Genomic DNA, 16,186 nt, shown 5'->3' with positions numbered 1-16,186 from the left:
CAGTAATACAGCATTGTACTGACTGCTGTTTGGAATGGGGTGGCTATATTTTTCATTTTAACGTAGCCTTCTGGTGTGATGTTGTTACACAAATTAGCTTTTTGTGCTGTCTTTCATGAAGTAATTTCTCTGTGTAAATAACTTGGTAGACATACATAATTTGCAGAAGAAACACTGATGCAAGTTCCATAGTTAAAAGCTTATTCAGACTTTTCCAAGTTTGCTGATGACACCAAGCTCTGTGGTGCGGTCGACATGCAGGAGGGAAGGGATGCCATCCAGAGGGACATGGACAGGCCTGAGAGGTGGGCCTGTGCTACCTCATGAGGTTCAACAAGGCCAAGTGCAAGGTCCTGCAGCTGGGCCAGGGCAATCCCAAGCACAAACCCAGGCTGGGTGGAGAATGGATTAAGAGTAGCTCTGGGGAGAAGGCCCTGGGGGTGTTGGTGGATGAGAAGCTCAACATGGACTTGTTAGAGACTGCCCAGAGGAGGGCCACAAAGTTGCTTAGAGGGCTGGAGCACCTCTCCTGCAAAGACAGGCTGAGGGCATTGGGATTGTTGAGCCTGGAGAAGAGAAGGCTCCAGGTGACCTTACAGCGGTCTTTCCAGTACCTAAAGGAGGCCTTCAGGAAAGCTGAGGAGTGACCCTGTCAGGGGGTGTAGTGATCAGACAGGGGGGAATGACTTCAAAGTAAAAGAGGGTAGACTTTGTATATTATGTATGTATATTAGTTTTCGATTTTAAATACATTTTGACAAGTGCCACGTGAAATTTGGGAGTTGAAGTGTATAGTTGTCTTTTCTCCTGCCAGGAAGCCTTTGTTTTCAGTACCACTTTGCTGACAGCTGTATTGCCAGCTCGCCAGTAGGCTGATGTAGCTGAAATGAGCCTCATTCTCACACTCTTTGGAGGTATTGCAGAACGGTTCAATGACATGGTTACTGTTTACAGTGCACTGGTGTCCTAGTTTGCAGGTTTCCCTTATTCTTCTGTGAGGGATGCTTTATTGTTACCAAGGTATCCCAAGGCTTATCTGAAACCATATCAGATAAATGCATGTAAGACCACCACGTGAAATGCAAAACAATTAAAGAAAAAGGAAAAGGAAAAAGCAAACTTACTAACATACAATGCCAATATTGACGTTGGTGAGCTGATTTACTGTCTCACTGCTGATTTTTTTTTTCTTCTAGTTCCTGTAACCCCCAGCTCCTTGGCAGTGTCTGTTACTTTTCTTCAGGTTAGCCCCGTAAGGGGGCTGACTATGTGTAGGAATGTTATTTGTCTAGCAGTCAGTCACTGAAGTTTAAGAAATGTTCAGAAACAGTTATAATTGTTTCTGTGTTTCCATTCTGTATAGAGTGAAAGATTTTGATTCCCTGAACATGAGAAAATAATTTAAGACTGGTCTTCAGTTGAGCTGTCTTGTGATTAGTATTTATTTTAGAAAAAATCAATTAAAAGTTGAAACAGGAGTTCATTTCTCAATAGACACTGGAGAGTCTACACAAGAATGATATTATTACTATCCTGGTCTAAATCAAAGCCTTAAGCCACCTGAGGTAACAGAGATTCATCAACTGAAAGCAGATGTAATTTTCAAGGCCAGGAGCTGTGATTATTTTTCTTTTTATGGCAGTTCTAACATCTCTCATCCATATTGATTCCATGATATTAGGTAGATGTTGTTCTCATCCTTTTCCTTAGCAGGAGCACAGGGCTGCTCCCTGTCCTAGTGATCTGGTCATGTTTTTGGTTGTTTGTTTTTGTAAAGCATGGTTTGGACCATTAGGATCTCTGAACCAGTTTAGATGAAGTGTATAAAAATAAACATTTGGAATGAAAGCAAAATTGTGAGGAAGGTACATTTTGATTATACCCTTCCATCTTCTACTAGTCAGAAGGCTTGAACCTTTATAGCCCTATCCGGTATACATTTTTTAAAAATGACCATTATTATTAAATATTTATCTGATTGTTTTAAAACAATACTATTTGAAACATCCTGTGGCAATGATATATTTGCAATTTCTTTATTCAGTGTGGGAAAAAAATCTACTTTGATTTAACAGAAGATTCCTTTGAATTCACTTCCACTTCTTTGATAACGCAAACTTGTCAAGTCATTCTTTATTCTCTTTTTCCACATCGCTTGTTTCAAAACTGTTTTATATCTCTGTATGCTATCACTCCTTTTGCAAGTTAAAAATATCTATACATATAGAAGCCATTTCATGCACCTTTTATGCTCATCTTTCTTCTCTGTAATATTTATAGTTCTGCTATATTATTTTTGTCATATGCTAAATGGAAACTTCAAGAGGTGAGCACAATGTGGGTTCATACGATGAGAAGATGTTTTCCTTCATTTTTTCTTTTATCCTTTTTTCCTCCCTCCCTCCCTCCCTCCCTCCCTTCTTCCCTTCTTTCTCATGCCTCTCATTTCTGTTGGGCATCGAGCACTTCCAGGTAATATCATAGTTAGTTTGACTTATCTGTCTTACTGGTTAACTTAAAGTACGACGTCAGGTATGCATGTTTTGCATTTTTTCTCGCTCAGTGTGTTTCTATGGATAACCAGATATTTTTCATTTCTGTATTCATTTGCCACTTTATTACTCAGTGACATGACAGCTTTCAGCAACTTTTTGCAGCTGTTTTACTTCTTACCAGTAGAAGCTATGCTGAATAATTTTGTATCTCTACCAAACTCTTCCTTTTCAGGATCACTTAGTAGTTTACTGAGTAAAGATAATCTTGATCTGTTATTTTTGTTCTTTTATTTCTTATATTTTATTTTTTTTTTAACTCATGAACACTTTCTGTCTTGCTTCACAACAACTTAATCTGTGAATTAGCTAGCTTAGTGAAATTGTTGAAGGGGTTTGGACATATAAATATGTAATATCCAATTAATAACACATGGGTAAGATCATGTCTGTAAGATTTCTAGTCATATATAAATTTGATTGAAACTGGCCAATGGGTTTGATGTTTCTGGAGTGGGGAAACAGACTTGATGGGACATAATCTTTCCTGCCCAGATATAAAATGCAAATGCAAAAGTTTAATCTTCCTAGGAGATAAAGGTAAAATATTGCATAACTTGGTAATGAATTCTTGTCCACGTGACATATACCATAAGGAAAAACAGCTCCTGGGTTCAAAAGCATCGGAGGCCTCTGGAGCCTGTACTCAAGTCATGTCTCTCCCTTTGATTATTCTGGCATCCTTTGTTTTATGTTAGGTATATTTTTTTCTGTAGCTTCATACCTGAAGAGCTGGAATTCACCATCCTGCTTTCTATTGAACCCAGCCCTGATCTTCCTCACTTTTCACAGTAATTGAAGAACACCATTTCAAATTGTTGTCTTTAAAATTACATCTAAAAATGTGATCTAAAAGACATATTTAGTTCCTGGGAAGAACACAGCAGGGAGATGTGAACATGAGAGAAGGGTTTTTATTTATGAGGTTGGCAATCTAAACATTTTTCTGTACAAACAAAGCATCCTTATTCTACCTGCATCTCTTTGGAAGCTTCTAGGTCCTTTTGTGTTCAGCAAGTTGTTGTTTTCCTTTATGTCGGTGGACTCCTGATACACATAGCTTCCCTTCAACTTGAGCAACTGAAAAGTTTTTATACTTTTCCAGTGTTTGTCAGGCATCTGACTGTCATCACCTTATAGCGTGTGGATAGGTATCTGCCAGGACAACTTTGTTGCTAAGGCAACCTCCCATTGACAAGAGTTGTGCTCATTAGGACTTTGTTTTGGCAGGCAATTATATTTCAGTGGCATTGCAAGGCGCTGAAGGCAGTGACCTCTTATTGTTTATCTTCTACTAACCACAGTCTGTAATAACATAAAACTGAAAAGTAAGAATGTTAGTAAGAAAAAGTTTATCTTCCACTGTATGTATAACTTTGTGTACGGTCGTAAGGATTTGTGCAAAGTGGAGAAAAATAGTAATTCAACTTATGAATACCAGCTTTTCTGACCTTAAAAAGCAGTCATTCACATTTATATAAGTTCTCAGGTTTTCTCTTAGGAAAGATAAAGCTGATTGCTATTTGTTTTGAAGTTTTGGTGGGAGACAGGGTTCCCAAATTCCCAGGGAAAGCAGACTCAGCAAATCCTGGTTTTGAGTTGGACCACAGTCTTATGCAAGGAAGCACACACATTTATATCCCGAACTGTGATCTGCAGTTATATATCCTCAGCTTCTCCCCAAATCCTGCTCCGTATGTTTTGCCTCAACAAGCAATGATTTAAAAAAAAAATAAAGTCTATTAACTTCTTCCCTCTGTGAAATCAAAAAATCATCTTTATACCTGTGCCAACCCTACAGCGCTCCTAATTGGGATCTCAGCCATATCACTTAATGCAGCTCGTCTGCACTCAGTTTTTTTCACATTCCCTCTTGGCCTTGCAGGATGGCATTGTCTATGTCCCTGTTCACACCCTGTGGTACAACAGAGCAGGTTGGGGACCACGAGGTCACCTCTTGGAAGTAAAAGCTTGTATAGTGGTTTTACCTGAACTCTGAGGAACATGCAGCAATACTAGCAATTATAAAACTTAGAGTAGCTGCCCATGTGAGATGCTTAAATATGACCCCATAAAACCGAAGATGTCATCTGGCATGCCTTTGGATGGGTCTGCATGCTACCAGCACATGGGGACTCGAGGTCTGGTAGACCTTTAATTCTGAGGTTCCTCGTCTGTGGCCTTCCAGCCTGTGAGCTCACTGGAAATAGCAAAAACGGGGTTCAGTTTGAGACATGAACGCAAAAATACTCTGTTTTAATGTAATTTTTTGGAGTATATTCTTGTATCAGGTGGCAATAATTCCATCCTATCTGACAGAGATCTAGTGAATAAAGACAGGGGAGCCTAAAGAGAGATTTGTTACATCTCAGAGTGGCTGGTTAGCTGAATCGCTTTTTAAGCACCATTGAGCATATTGACCAGATCTTCATTACCTTTGTAAATTAAATATACAGCATGCTTACAGACACATAATCTAATAAAGGAAGCTCTGAGTTTCTGCAAAAAGTGGGTTAAAATTCCTTTCATAATATTTAAAAAGACTTTTTTTTTTTTTTTTTAAATAGTGTGATGTTCTAGTCCACTAGACCAAAGTTTTATAACATAACTAACTGTAGATGATGAATGTGTTTGTATGTCACCAATTTGTATCTTTTTTTTCTTTGGTTGCTTTCAGTGATATCAGGGAGGATTCGGTAAAAATTGGAAAATAAAAGAGGGAATGAAAGTGTAGCTGTGCTATTTTATGAGGAAGAAATTTAGTTATACAAAAGTCATACAAAAGCAGAACTCAGTGATGTGTATAGGGAAGCCTTTGCTTTTTTTTTTTTTTTCTGGATTCAACATCTTAAGGCAGCTTCTGGTGCTATTGAAATAGATGGTAATTTTTCTGTGGCTAAACAGAAGTTAATTGCAAATGCAGAGAGGATGAGATAGAGTATTTTCTCTTATGCATATCTTAAAGGATGTGAGTAATCTCATTGACTTCAATTGAACAAGTCATGAATTTAGTTAATTAAGCATGTACTTTAAAGTGGTTTATTGATCAGGATCTTGATGCATGACTCTATAGGATGATAACTGAATGTTAGATGCTGCCTAGAAGACAGTTTGTTTTCCTTACTGTGAAGTAGTTTTGCTGTTTCTGCAGGAAAGTTTTATTAATATTTTGATTTAAAAAGGTCTGAAAAAAAAATCATGTTTCTATACAAGAAAAGAGAAAGAAAATTGCCTCTTACATCCACATGCTTTTATTTTGTGTATTTTTTGAGGTTCTATACATGTCAGACTTTTATAATACGATGCTGTAATTTCTAAGGTAGATTTACCATGAGTATCTCTAGTCTCCATGTAGTCCTTTAGTCTCTGAATTATATTTCTATTTTAAAAAAATTTATAAGAAGACATGTTTTGAAAATAGCTGTATATAAACATTTTACAGTATTGTATGGCTCGATGTAGTACACTGTGCATTCGTGTATTGAAATGTTTCCTCTGAATTCTATACAAGGTTTGTACCACCAGTTCTATTTTAGTTACATCGATTTATGTAAAAGAGCACAGAACTCTAGTAATCTAGCTTTGTTCAGTTCTTTTGCCCAAGTTTAAAAAAAAAAAAAAAAAGTTTATTTGGGAGAGAGCTTAAAATGTCCTTTTTGAACAAATTATCAGCTACTAATGAAAATTTTCTATTTGTATGCAAAAGTCAAGATTTCAGTGCATGAACCATTTTGGATAATACAAGCTACTTACTCTCCTAGTTTCATGGGATTTATAGCTCTTTAAATACCTCGTTTTTTTTAATTATTTTTTTTAACGGTATGACTTTCATGCAGCAGTATTGTTAGGAGAGCCAACCTGGAATTTAATTTGACGAGGAAAATGAAGAGCATCGAGAAAGGATTTCATTAGTACATGAACAGTAAAAGGAAGACTAGCGAAAATGTGGGCCCACTGCTGAATTGGGGCAGGGGAACTGGTGACAAATGGCAAATTCTGGAGTGCTTAATGCCCTCTTTACCAATAGAACCAGCCTTCAGGAATTCCAGGCCACTGAAACCTGAAGGAAAGTAAAGCAAGGAGGGCTTATCTTGAGCAGAGGACAGTGAGCCCAGGGAGCACTTAAACAAAGTGGATGTATGTGGGTCCATGGGGCCTGTCGGTTTTCACCTCTGAGTTCTGAGGGAGCTGGCTGATGTCATTGAAAAACAGCTCGGAGTGATCATGGCATCTGGGAGAGTTTCCCCATGGCAGGAAGATAAAAAGTATCACTTTTATCTTCAGGAAGGGTGGGAAGGAAAATTCAGGGAACTGCAGGCCAGACAGCCTCACCTCAGTTCCTGGGAAAGAGATGGAGAAAATCCTCCTGGAAAAGTCATAGTTAACTCAGCTGTAGCGTTCTACAATGAGATGACTACCCTGGTGGACAAGGGGAAAGACGTGAATGTTGTTTTCCTCAGTTACAGCAAAGCACTATTTTCCTTAACATCGTCATAGACAACTGTCCATCCTCACTGTGGTTTCACTGTAGCTTTAAGGTGATACAACTTTCCTGGTTTGGGTAAGTTTTCACCTAAATCAGCTTAATGATTTGGCTTACTACATAACCATTTATATTGACATAAATGAAATAGTGGCAGCACATATTAGCAGGTGAGCTAGGTGAGACTGCCTGAGGAGCAGCCTGTGCTTATGTTGTCTTAAGGCAACTGTGAAACTATATATGTGAAGCTTTTCAAAAAGCTGTCTTTGTATTTGGATATTTTTCCCTCTATAGGAAAAATATATGCATATATTTTTGCATGTCAGCATATAGGGAGTGGATTCTGCATAGTCATATCTCCTGTTCGCATGGCGATGTGAGCAAGACCATTTAGCCTGACTGCCTCCCGCTATAGGCACAACAGCTAATTGTCAGAGCAAGGATGCATGTGTGGAGCTGAAGCACTTTTCAAATACAAGACACTTTATTGAGTTCAGTGTGGCATTAAATGGTTTCCCATCATATAGCAAATAAATTAGTGGTGGTGTTTCTTAAACTAAACAGTTGGCTCTACTTATAAATCTATTTTTGTATCCCTCTAAAAGAAGAGTTTATGGTCCCTCAAAGAGGAATCTGCTTTGTTATTGTTATTCACGTGAATTGGCCAACAGTTTCTGGATTAACTGATTCTATGCCCTGGTTATTTTCTGAATCAAATGGCTTGAATAAGTGGAGAAATATGCTTGATAAAGGAAAGAAATACTCAAAATATTGTACAAAATGCCTTATGTGCTTTCACTTTAGTAATACACTTTATTGCTTGCCCAGATATTTGTACAATTCCGAAAGTTGGCTAAGTAGGTTAACTACATCAGGTTTTAACCTCCTTTGACTATTGTTTCAATGGCTGATTTGTTTCTAGCTCTTCTCTGGAAATGGTGCTTCACAGTTTCTGTGGACTGAATAGGTATTTCGTCAGTTCACTTGGACCTAACTTAAGTCCTCTGAATGACCACCTCCCAAAGTATCACTGCCTCTCTGCTGGCATTATCAGGGTTTAATTTTATTGTTTTCAGAGTCCAATCATACAGATTCAGATAAGTTAGATGATTAAAGTAAGTAATATCAGTACTTTTAATAAGTATGTCATTCTCTACATACATTATAGATTCTCTTCATACCTTATACATACATTGTGTTGTAGTTCAGTTACTCCTGGTTTAACTCAATGAAATTGTTCCAGTATGTTTAACATACAGCTTATTTTCAATTATTATTTTTTTTTTTTTAACCTCCAACACAACAATCTAAAACTATAAATTTGAAGAGACTTCTTCATTTTTGCTATGCGTAATGGCACTACTGTAAGCCAAACAATGGCTTTAGTAATAGATAACTCTGCAAGTTTATCTTCAGGGGATTTGTTCATGGTAGACTAGCTCACTGGTGATGAAAAGTGTCTTTCATGCATGAAAAAGTACAGACCCAAGCTGATGAGTGCTGTCAGCTGCATGGTTTTTGCAATCATGTGTCCTTACTTAGAGTAAAGACAGTAGGAGAGTAAGCTTACTTTATTGCTTCCTTTAAGAAGATTTTTATTATTAGACCTTAAATGCTTTTGAAAAAAAAAAAAAATCCACAGCCATTGTAAGATTGAAGCTTCATTTTATGTGATATAGAAAAATAACTGCTGCTTTCATTGCAGGGTGTTCAGTTAAAATTGATTCAGTGAAAGTTCAGTGTAATGATTTTATGTTTCACCTTTTCTTCTATTAGGTACTATTAAAAAAAAAAATAAAAAAATTCAGGCAAACACTCCACACTCCATTACAAGCTTTTTTACCTGAAACTTCTTTAAGCTTAGTGGTTCCATGTTTTTTTCTCATACTCTTGTTGTTCTTAAAACAGGAGAGTTAGTGGACACGACTCTATTACATTTTACTTGTGCTTGCATTTGTGTTGTGGATGCAGAGACTCTCTTGTGCAGGTGCTGTGTGAGTAATTCAGAACTCCCAGCGGAAAGAAAAGAAGCCAGAGTGCAGGAGGAACTTGGCGTAGCACCCCTGCAGTGCAGAATGGAGTTTCTTTTTACTTCCCACAGAGCCCTTCCCTTGCTGAGCCTTACTTATGTGTCCTAACAGTCTACACTGCAAATTCAAGATGTTTAGTATTTTAAAACCGTAATCTAATTAGTTATTTATTCTCAAGTTATTGTTGTTAGTTATGCCACTAATTGATGTTTCACACAGTAATCACTTTTTTTTCCCCTTTTGTTTCTGTTGGGTTGTTGTTAAAAACAGAACAAATGTAAAATAATACAAACACATTGCACAATTCTCTGGTTCCTTGTTTCAGATTTATTAAAACATCGATCACTAACGTATAGTTGATGTAGATTATCTAAATGTGGGAATGCATAATGTTTCTAGGTTGCATAAAAATTTGAGCAGTAAAAATTTAAATCAAATCAGAATTGTTTATAGTAGGTGTAAGATGAACAGCTGAATAGAAGTGCAAGCGTTTTGTCACATCTGAAAATGAACAACAGAATATATGATATATATTATTGTGCAGAATAAATTTCTGAATAGCAGAACTCTGTATAGGTAGGGAACAAAATAAATTGCCATAAAATGGGCTTTTTGAAATTCAGAAGTCTGCGATTGATGCCACTTTACATGCAGGGCAGCCTCGCTACCATATGTAAAATAATTAGTACATATTTATGACAAAATTCATCTATACATGGCAGAACATTATGCTACACTGCAGATAGTAGGTTGAAGCGTGTAGATTAACCTGCTCTGCTTTGAAGCAGAATATTTTAGTGACAAAGCTTTTAAGCAGGCAGCACAGAACATCTATTAAGCTTTCAAAATGCTTTTTAACTCCTATCTTCTGTGTAAGACATAGTACCTAAACTCAGATGCAACCTTTGTAAAAAATGACAAAGTAGTATTCAACAAATCCAGTGAAATCCAGTAAAAATAGCTTCTTTGTCGTAGCATGGATACTTGTAGTGGGATTATGAAATATGTATAATTACTATTTGTTTCTGGAATGCACAACATCATTAGAACTACATGAAATATTAAGATCCTTATCTTCTTTTGTCTCTCCAGTGCTTTTGCTCCTACTAGTGATTGCTTCTTCCTTAATATTCTGGCCTTTCTTGTTTTCCTGATACATGACAGTCTTGTGCTTTACTCTGCCACTTAGATTGCCCTTGACTGTCTGTTCTGAGAGCTTTTCTGCCCTTTCTTCCAGTCTCACAGGGTTTGCTGGTCCTTTTTTACTCTTTCTCCATCCTGTTCATGGGTGATCTGAGGTTTTCCTTACAGCTGCACTGTCAGCTTTATACTGACAATTTGCATATCTACTTTTTTTTTTTTTAATATATTTCTGACTTGACTCCCTTAGTTAAGATGCATATTTTCGTCAGCCTCTGTGACAGTTCTCCCTAGACAGTTGATGACAATTACTGATACCATGACTTCTTTTTTTCTTTTCCTTTTCTTCCCCAAAGCACTTAATTTTCTTATTTTGCAACTTTTCATAGTAGATCCTGCACAGATTTTTTGTTCAACATATTTCCTTCAACATTCTCCAGACCATCTGTATTCTACTTCTCATCACAATTTTCAAAAAAAAAAACAATTCTTCTTGTTTTGAACTTTTTGTCTAATACGAAAAGTATGAGTCTCTTTAAATCAGATAGAATATGTAATTTGCTGCTTCTGTCATTTCTCAAGTCTTCCATCTTAGAGTTCCTTCATTTTCTTGCTGTTTTTATCTGTAAAATATTTCTCTCATTTATTCCAATTCATTTTTTCCCTCACAGTAGTAGGTCAGGAGTTACTGATTAAAAAACAACAACAACAAAGCAGTATTTCAAAGTGCATGTAAATCTGTGCTAAAATTTGGCTGTTCTCTGCCTAAATTGAAGTATTATTTTTATACGTGAAACTAAAATAACTCTGAATAAGTTACAGTGTGTCAGTGAATATGAAGAGGTTCTAAAGAAAAGCTAACATACCATCAGTTATGGTCAATAGTTTTCAAATCAAACATGATTTTATCTGTTCTCTGAACTCTCTTTATGCGTTCTACTAACTTTCTTCCTTTAGCAGTTAGGATTCATTTCAAAACAACAAAAAATCATCTTAGGAATCTTCAGTTTCATGCTGGTTGAGAAAGTAAGTTGTCCTTCTGATTATTCACATCTATGGACAAAGAATAGAATGTGCACTAGAAAGTACAAACTTTACAATATTGCATCGTAGTGATTATTCTGATTAAATACACAAAGTTAATATTACTAATACCTGCTCACTTTAAATGAATCGATTCAATTCAGCTACCTCTAAGTTGTTTTTTTTTTATTATTTTAATTTCACCTAGGCTATTCATCTATTTGAAAAGATATATCTATACAAGAACATTAATTTCTATAGTCAACATTTTTGCCTGTTCCCTAATCCATTTTGTGTGTGTGTAATAAAGCAGCAAAGAAACTTGTATATGAGGGTCAGTGAGTAAGACTCATTTCAGATGACTCAGTTGTCTTAAAAAATGTTCTCTAGGGTAGTAATATCTTTCAATGAGGCTAAAAATCGAAGTAAATCTGTCTACAACACTCACTCAAGATAAGTAAAATGTCTGAATCACAACTTGAGCGTCATTACTGTGCTGTGTTATTTTTTTGTGACTTTGTAAACAATCACATAGTTTACAAATAAACTGCAATTAGCTGTTGTGGGGACCATATATTTCAGAGACAGTGACTCAACATCCGCTATTACTGTTTTTGAAAGCCACAACTCTGGTGATGATTGAAGGAAGATAAATTTCAATTCAGGATGGAGGTTTGTCAGTTAAAAGTCACAATTATATTTTTCCACAGTAGCCAGGAAAAAATAGGACTGTATTACTTTTTATTTTAAAAGTATACTGCAAAATGTACAGTGTTCTTTATCTTAATTCATATTAACTACAAGCTTTGAGAAATACTGAGTTTAGAGTTCATGCAATCAGATACAACTTGAATTGTGCGTAGTCTTTAGCACAAGTTTGTTACTCATGTATGCTGACAGAGGTTGCCAAAACGCTTTTGGGAACTTAATTTGAAGACTTATGAAATGAATTTGGAAAATCAGACTTTTTTTTTTTAAACTATCTCAAGTTGAACTTGCCAAAACTGGTAATTGATGAAGTCAAACAATACAATTTTCTTCAATTATTATGGTGTGTTATTTGCTGAATTTAGGTACTGTTTATTTGAAGGGTTGGTTGGTATTCTGCTAAGGAAACTTCAGCCAACTTTAGTTGAGTAGTAAAGGACACTTATATTTAGTTACTGAAGTTTCTTTCATTCCAGTTGCAGTGGTTCACCTTGGCCAGCTTTTTTTTTTTTTTCTTTTCACGGTTTTCTTAATCAGCACTGACAATTCACCTATTTTTCTGTGTCTGCTTCCAAGTTCTCTAATGCATCCTTCTTATTTTCTCCCCTATCTTTAAGGTTTTCTCTAAAATACACATTTCTGCAGCCATAAAAATGAGACCTTCTGACCTATTTGGACAATCTTGTGTTAATAGGTGTACTTCTGGGTTTGCAGCCTTGTAGTTGTTTATAGGCTGTATCCCTGTGTTTGTGTGAGGTGACCTCGATCATATAAATTAACATGTGCAGCTCATGAATTTTTCTATTCCCATTCAGATACACTGACACCTTCCAGATTGCTTGGATTCTGTGGTTATCAGACACTTTTTTCCAGATTCAGCCCATGATGTGTAATGGTGACATGCATTTCCAAGGCAATGATTTGGGTGTCTTTGAGCCATATTAATTGTGGGATCGTTGCGTTGAGGGATCAAGACTACATCTAGTCTGAAGTAAAATCCAAAACTAAATCAAGTGTAAAGTAAGATGCAAACCCAAACTATATTTACTGTAGCTGTGGAAGCCTGAATGCTATCTGCTTGCATCTTCTTATCTTCTATCGCAGTGAGTTACTTGCTAATGTAAACACAGCCATGAGCTTTTCAGATATCTGATTTGCTCTCTCGTATAGTCTTGGGTTAAGTGGGCACTGTACCAAGCCCAAGACTTCCTATTATTATTTTGTTATATCACTGCAGTCTATCAGATGGCTCTTATTCTTTAACTAATGTTAATCAGTGCATCTTCAATATCTAGTGAAAAGATTCAAAAGTTCAGCACTTTTTTTCTTAGACATTTCAAACTACTTGTGCTTAGCTAACAAAAATTCAAGTACACGCAGTTTTGCTGTCAGTGCTATATCATGATAGAATTATTGTTTATCATTATATATGATAAAATTCATCAAGTTTTTGTGCAACCTTAAATCAGTATCTAGTCCATTGTTTAATATCATTACTGAAGAAACTACTGTTGGTATAGAAAGTTTGTCACAATATAGAAATGTGACAGGAGAGTGAAGATGTGCTGATTGCTTTCTAATCTGTTCTACGTTTTCTCTTTATGAATAGAGTGGGTCTGATCCAACATTGACTGGGTCAGTAATGCAGGTAACTCGTTTACTGCAATACAATAATGGAATGAAATCCTGCTTCCGGAATCTTCATTGTCCATCCCCACATTCAGTGTAGCGACTGAATTTTATCTATCTGTTTTAGGAAATAAAAAATCAGGTGTAGGTAAGACTTTCCATGTTGCATCATACCAAAAGGCCTCTCAAACTACTCTTCATTCTCTATGTCAGTACTTCTCATAAGATGGCACCCTCAGATGAATTTTCTTCAAACACTTGCTAGTAACGAGAACAAAAATCTCATGTTTTGATGTATGTGCTAGTGTTCCTTATTTTGCTTTTATGACACCATCATGTGATATCATTATGATATGATGGGTTATGATATTCAAGATACTACAAGGAATTTGTTTGGAGGAACACGGTCAAAAGTTATTTCCTATATATTTACAAATTCTGTGTACCTTTTTAAAATATAGATGCATTTTAACTAAAAAAGATGCAGGTGGTTATACTTCATTTTTGCTAATTTATTCTTTTAGTGAAAGAAGTGTATTTGTAAATGCCATCATCCTTATTCAGCATGCTTCGGTTCATTTTCCATGGAAATTTGCATTGGAAAGATTTGATATTGGTGCTCTTCAATTCAAGTGCAGTAACATCCACTAAGGAAGCTGCAGTACCGGTATTTCTAAGGGCAATGTATGTTGTTGAGACTGATTGATTGTGTTAATCTAATCAAACTGTCAAAGCAATCTTTCTTACAACATTCTTCTTCATAAACCCATTAAAGTATTTGAACTAGTAAGTCTTTTATGCTCTTTCCTCAGCAGAAAGGCTGAGGATGACAGTCAAAGTGAAAAGGATTTAAAAATGAGAATGGCAGGCTGATATGAGAAAGGAAAACCCGTATCATGCCAATTGCTCATCAACAATAATTAAAATGCAATTCATTAATGTACAGCTGATTCCTTAAAAAAGAGCTATGGTACATATTTTCGTAGAATGTTTAATACAGAATTTCTATCAAACTTATTTTCTCAAGTTTTTGTTTTTGAGGATAAGTGATTAATACAAATTCTGCATTATTTTCCTGTGATCTTTCAGACTGCAGATTAAGTCTCATTTAAAAACAGAGGTTCATTATAAGCTTTCTGATTTTGGCATGAGGTGTTCTTCTACTGACTACAATTGAGATTTTCTTAGAGGGAGTTTGGTAAGAATTCCAGAAAACTTTTGTATTTGGAAGTAACTAGAAAATAGCACAGGAACATTGAGGTAATTTTATTTAAAGATAGTTCTGCATCTTAAAGAGAATTCTATTTCTGGGTACCTGAAAATGTATTTTTTTTTCCCTTGTTTCTTTTAAAGTCTTGGAGTCTTGTATCATCTTCAAATATATATATATTTTTCTATTAAAATTCTGTCTACTGTAATTAGCCTTGTTTTCAATTGTGCAATTTATTTATTTTTCTAAATTAATTTTCTCAGCTTGACTGAGGATTTCAATGGAGAGGAAAAAATAATCATTAAAGCAAAAAAGGCTAAGTCACATTTTATCCTAGTGTACTTTAGATGTGCATAGTTTAACTATTTGTCATTACTTTGTGTTGAATTACATTACTTCAGAGACAATGGATGCAGAGGAAACATCGGTAGTTATGGTGATGTATTAAAATGAGAATTTGGAGAACAGTTGCACTGAAATATTAATATTGAAGATAAGGTTACAGAGTCATAAAAAACCACAACCTAAACATTTCAGGATAGCGTGCAGGTGAAGTAGCTCTTGTGAGTGATTTTGATTTTGGCATAATATATGTGTTGAATAGTTATCAATTCAGAGAGACAATGCTAGCCTCTGCGGGAAGGTGTATTTTGATATATCAGCAGGTATTCTTTTTTTCCACTGTGAAGGAACTTAGTTTATTATATATATTAAAAAGTCATGCAGTTCTTTTCAAATGCACGTAGAGTTTCTGTTCTATTTTCCTTTATTTCATATCTCAACAGATTATTATTTCTAGTATAAGTAGAGAGTATTTATATTAACTTGTATTTTTTAAGTTGAGGAACAGCACTGAAATCATCAGAAGATATCTGTGTATAGTTCCTGTATGTGCTAACTGCATTTCCATTACATAAATGTTATATATTTAGTTTTTATCATGTAGTTATTTAATATCTTCACCAGTGATCAGGAAAATAAGGGTAATAACGGGATAAAAAAAGCTTGCAGCTGATAACAGTGTATTCAGGATAAGCACATAACAACTTATGAGGCAAGAAAAGCTGAAAGACCTGAGAGAGAGTAACAATAATAAAATGGCACTTGAAATTCCCATTCGTGTAAGTGTAAATTTAGAAGTAAATGTTTGGGAAAAAGGAAATCCTATTTTGGTACATAATCATTAGTCACGAACTGAATGTTGCCACTGGGGAACAAGAACTGGAAGATAAAATGCTTCAATGAAAATGTCAGAACAGAGAATAAAGAATAAGAGAGAGCTTAATTTTACCATTATACAGTTCTATGGGGTTCTCGTGCAACAGGGTCGAGGCTGGAGGAAATACAGAATGACTGAATATGAAGAATTGCTTTTTCTGAGGAACGGTAACGTCCTAGGAATCCTTAGCTT

At 35.7% G+C, this 16,186-nt stretch overlaps 1 protein-coding gene across 1 annotated transcript in view; it reads left to right on the top strand.

Annotated features, from left to right (window-relative positions):
* Positions 1-16,186, top strand: part of TBC1D22A (TBC1 domain family member 22A) — a 167,017-nt gene that overhangs the window by 92,045 nt on the left and 58,786 nt on the right.

Source organism: Netta rufina (assembly GCF_964035555.1).
Source record: "Netta rufina genome assembly, chromosome: 1".
NCBI classification, from domain to species: Eukaryota; Metazoa; Chordata; class Aves; order Anseriformes; family Anatidae; genus Netta; species Netta rufina.
This window is presented reverse-complemented; position numbering and strand designations above follow the sequence as displayed.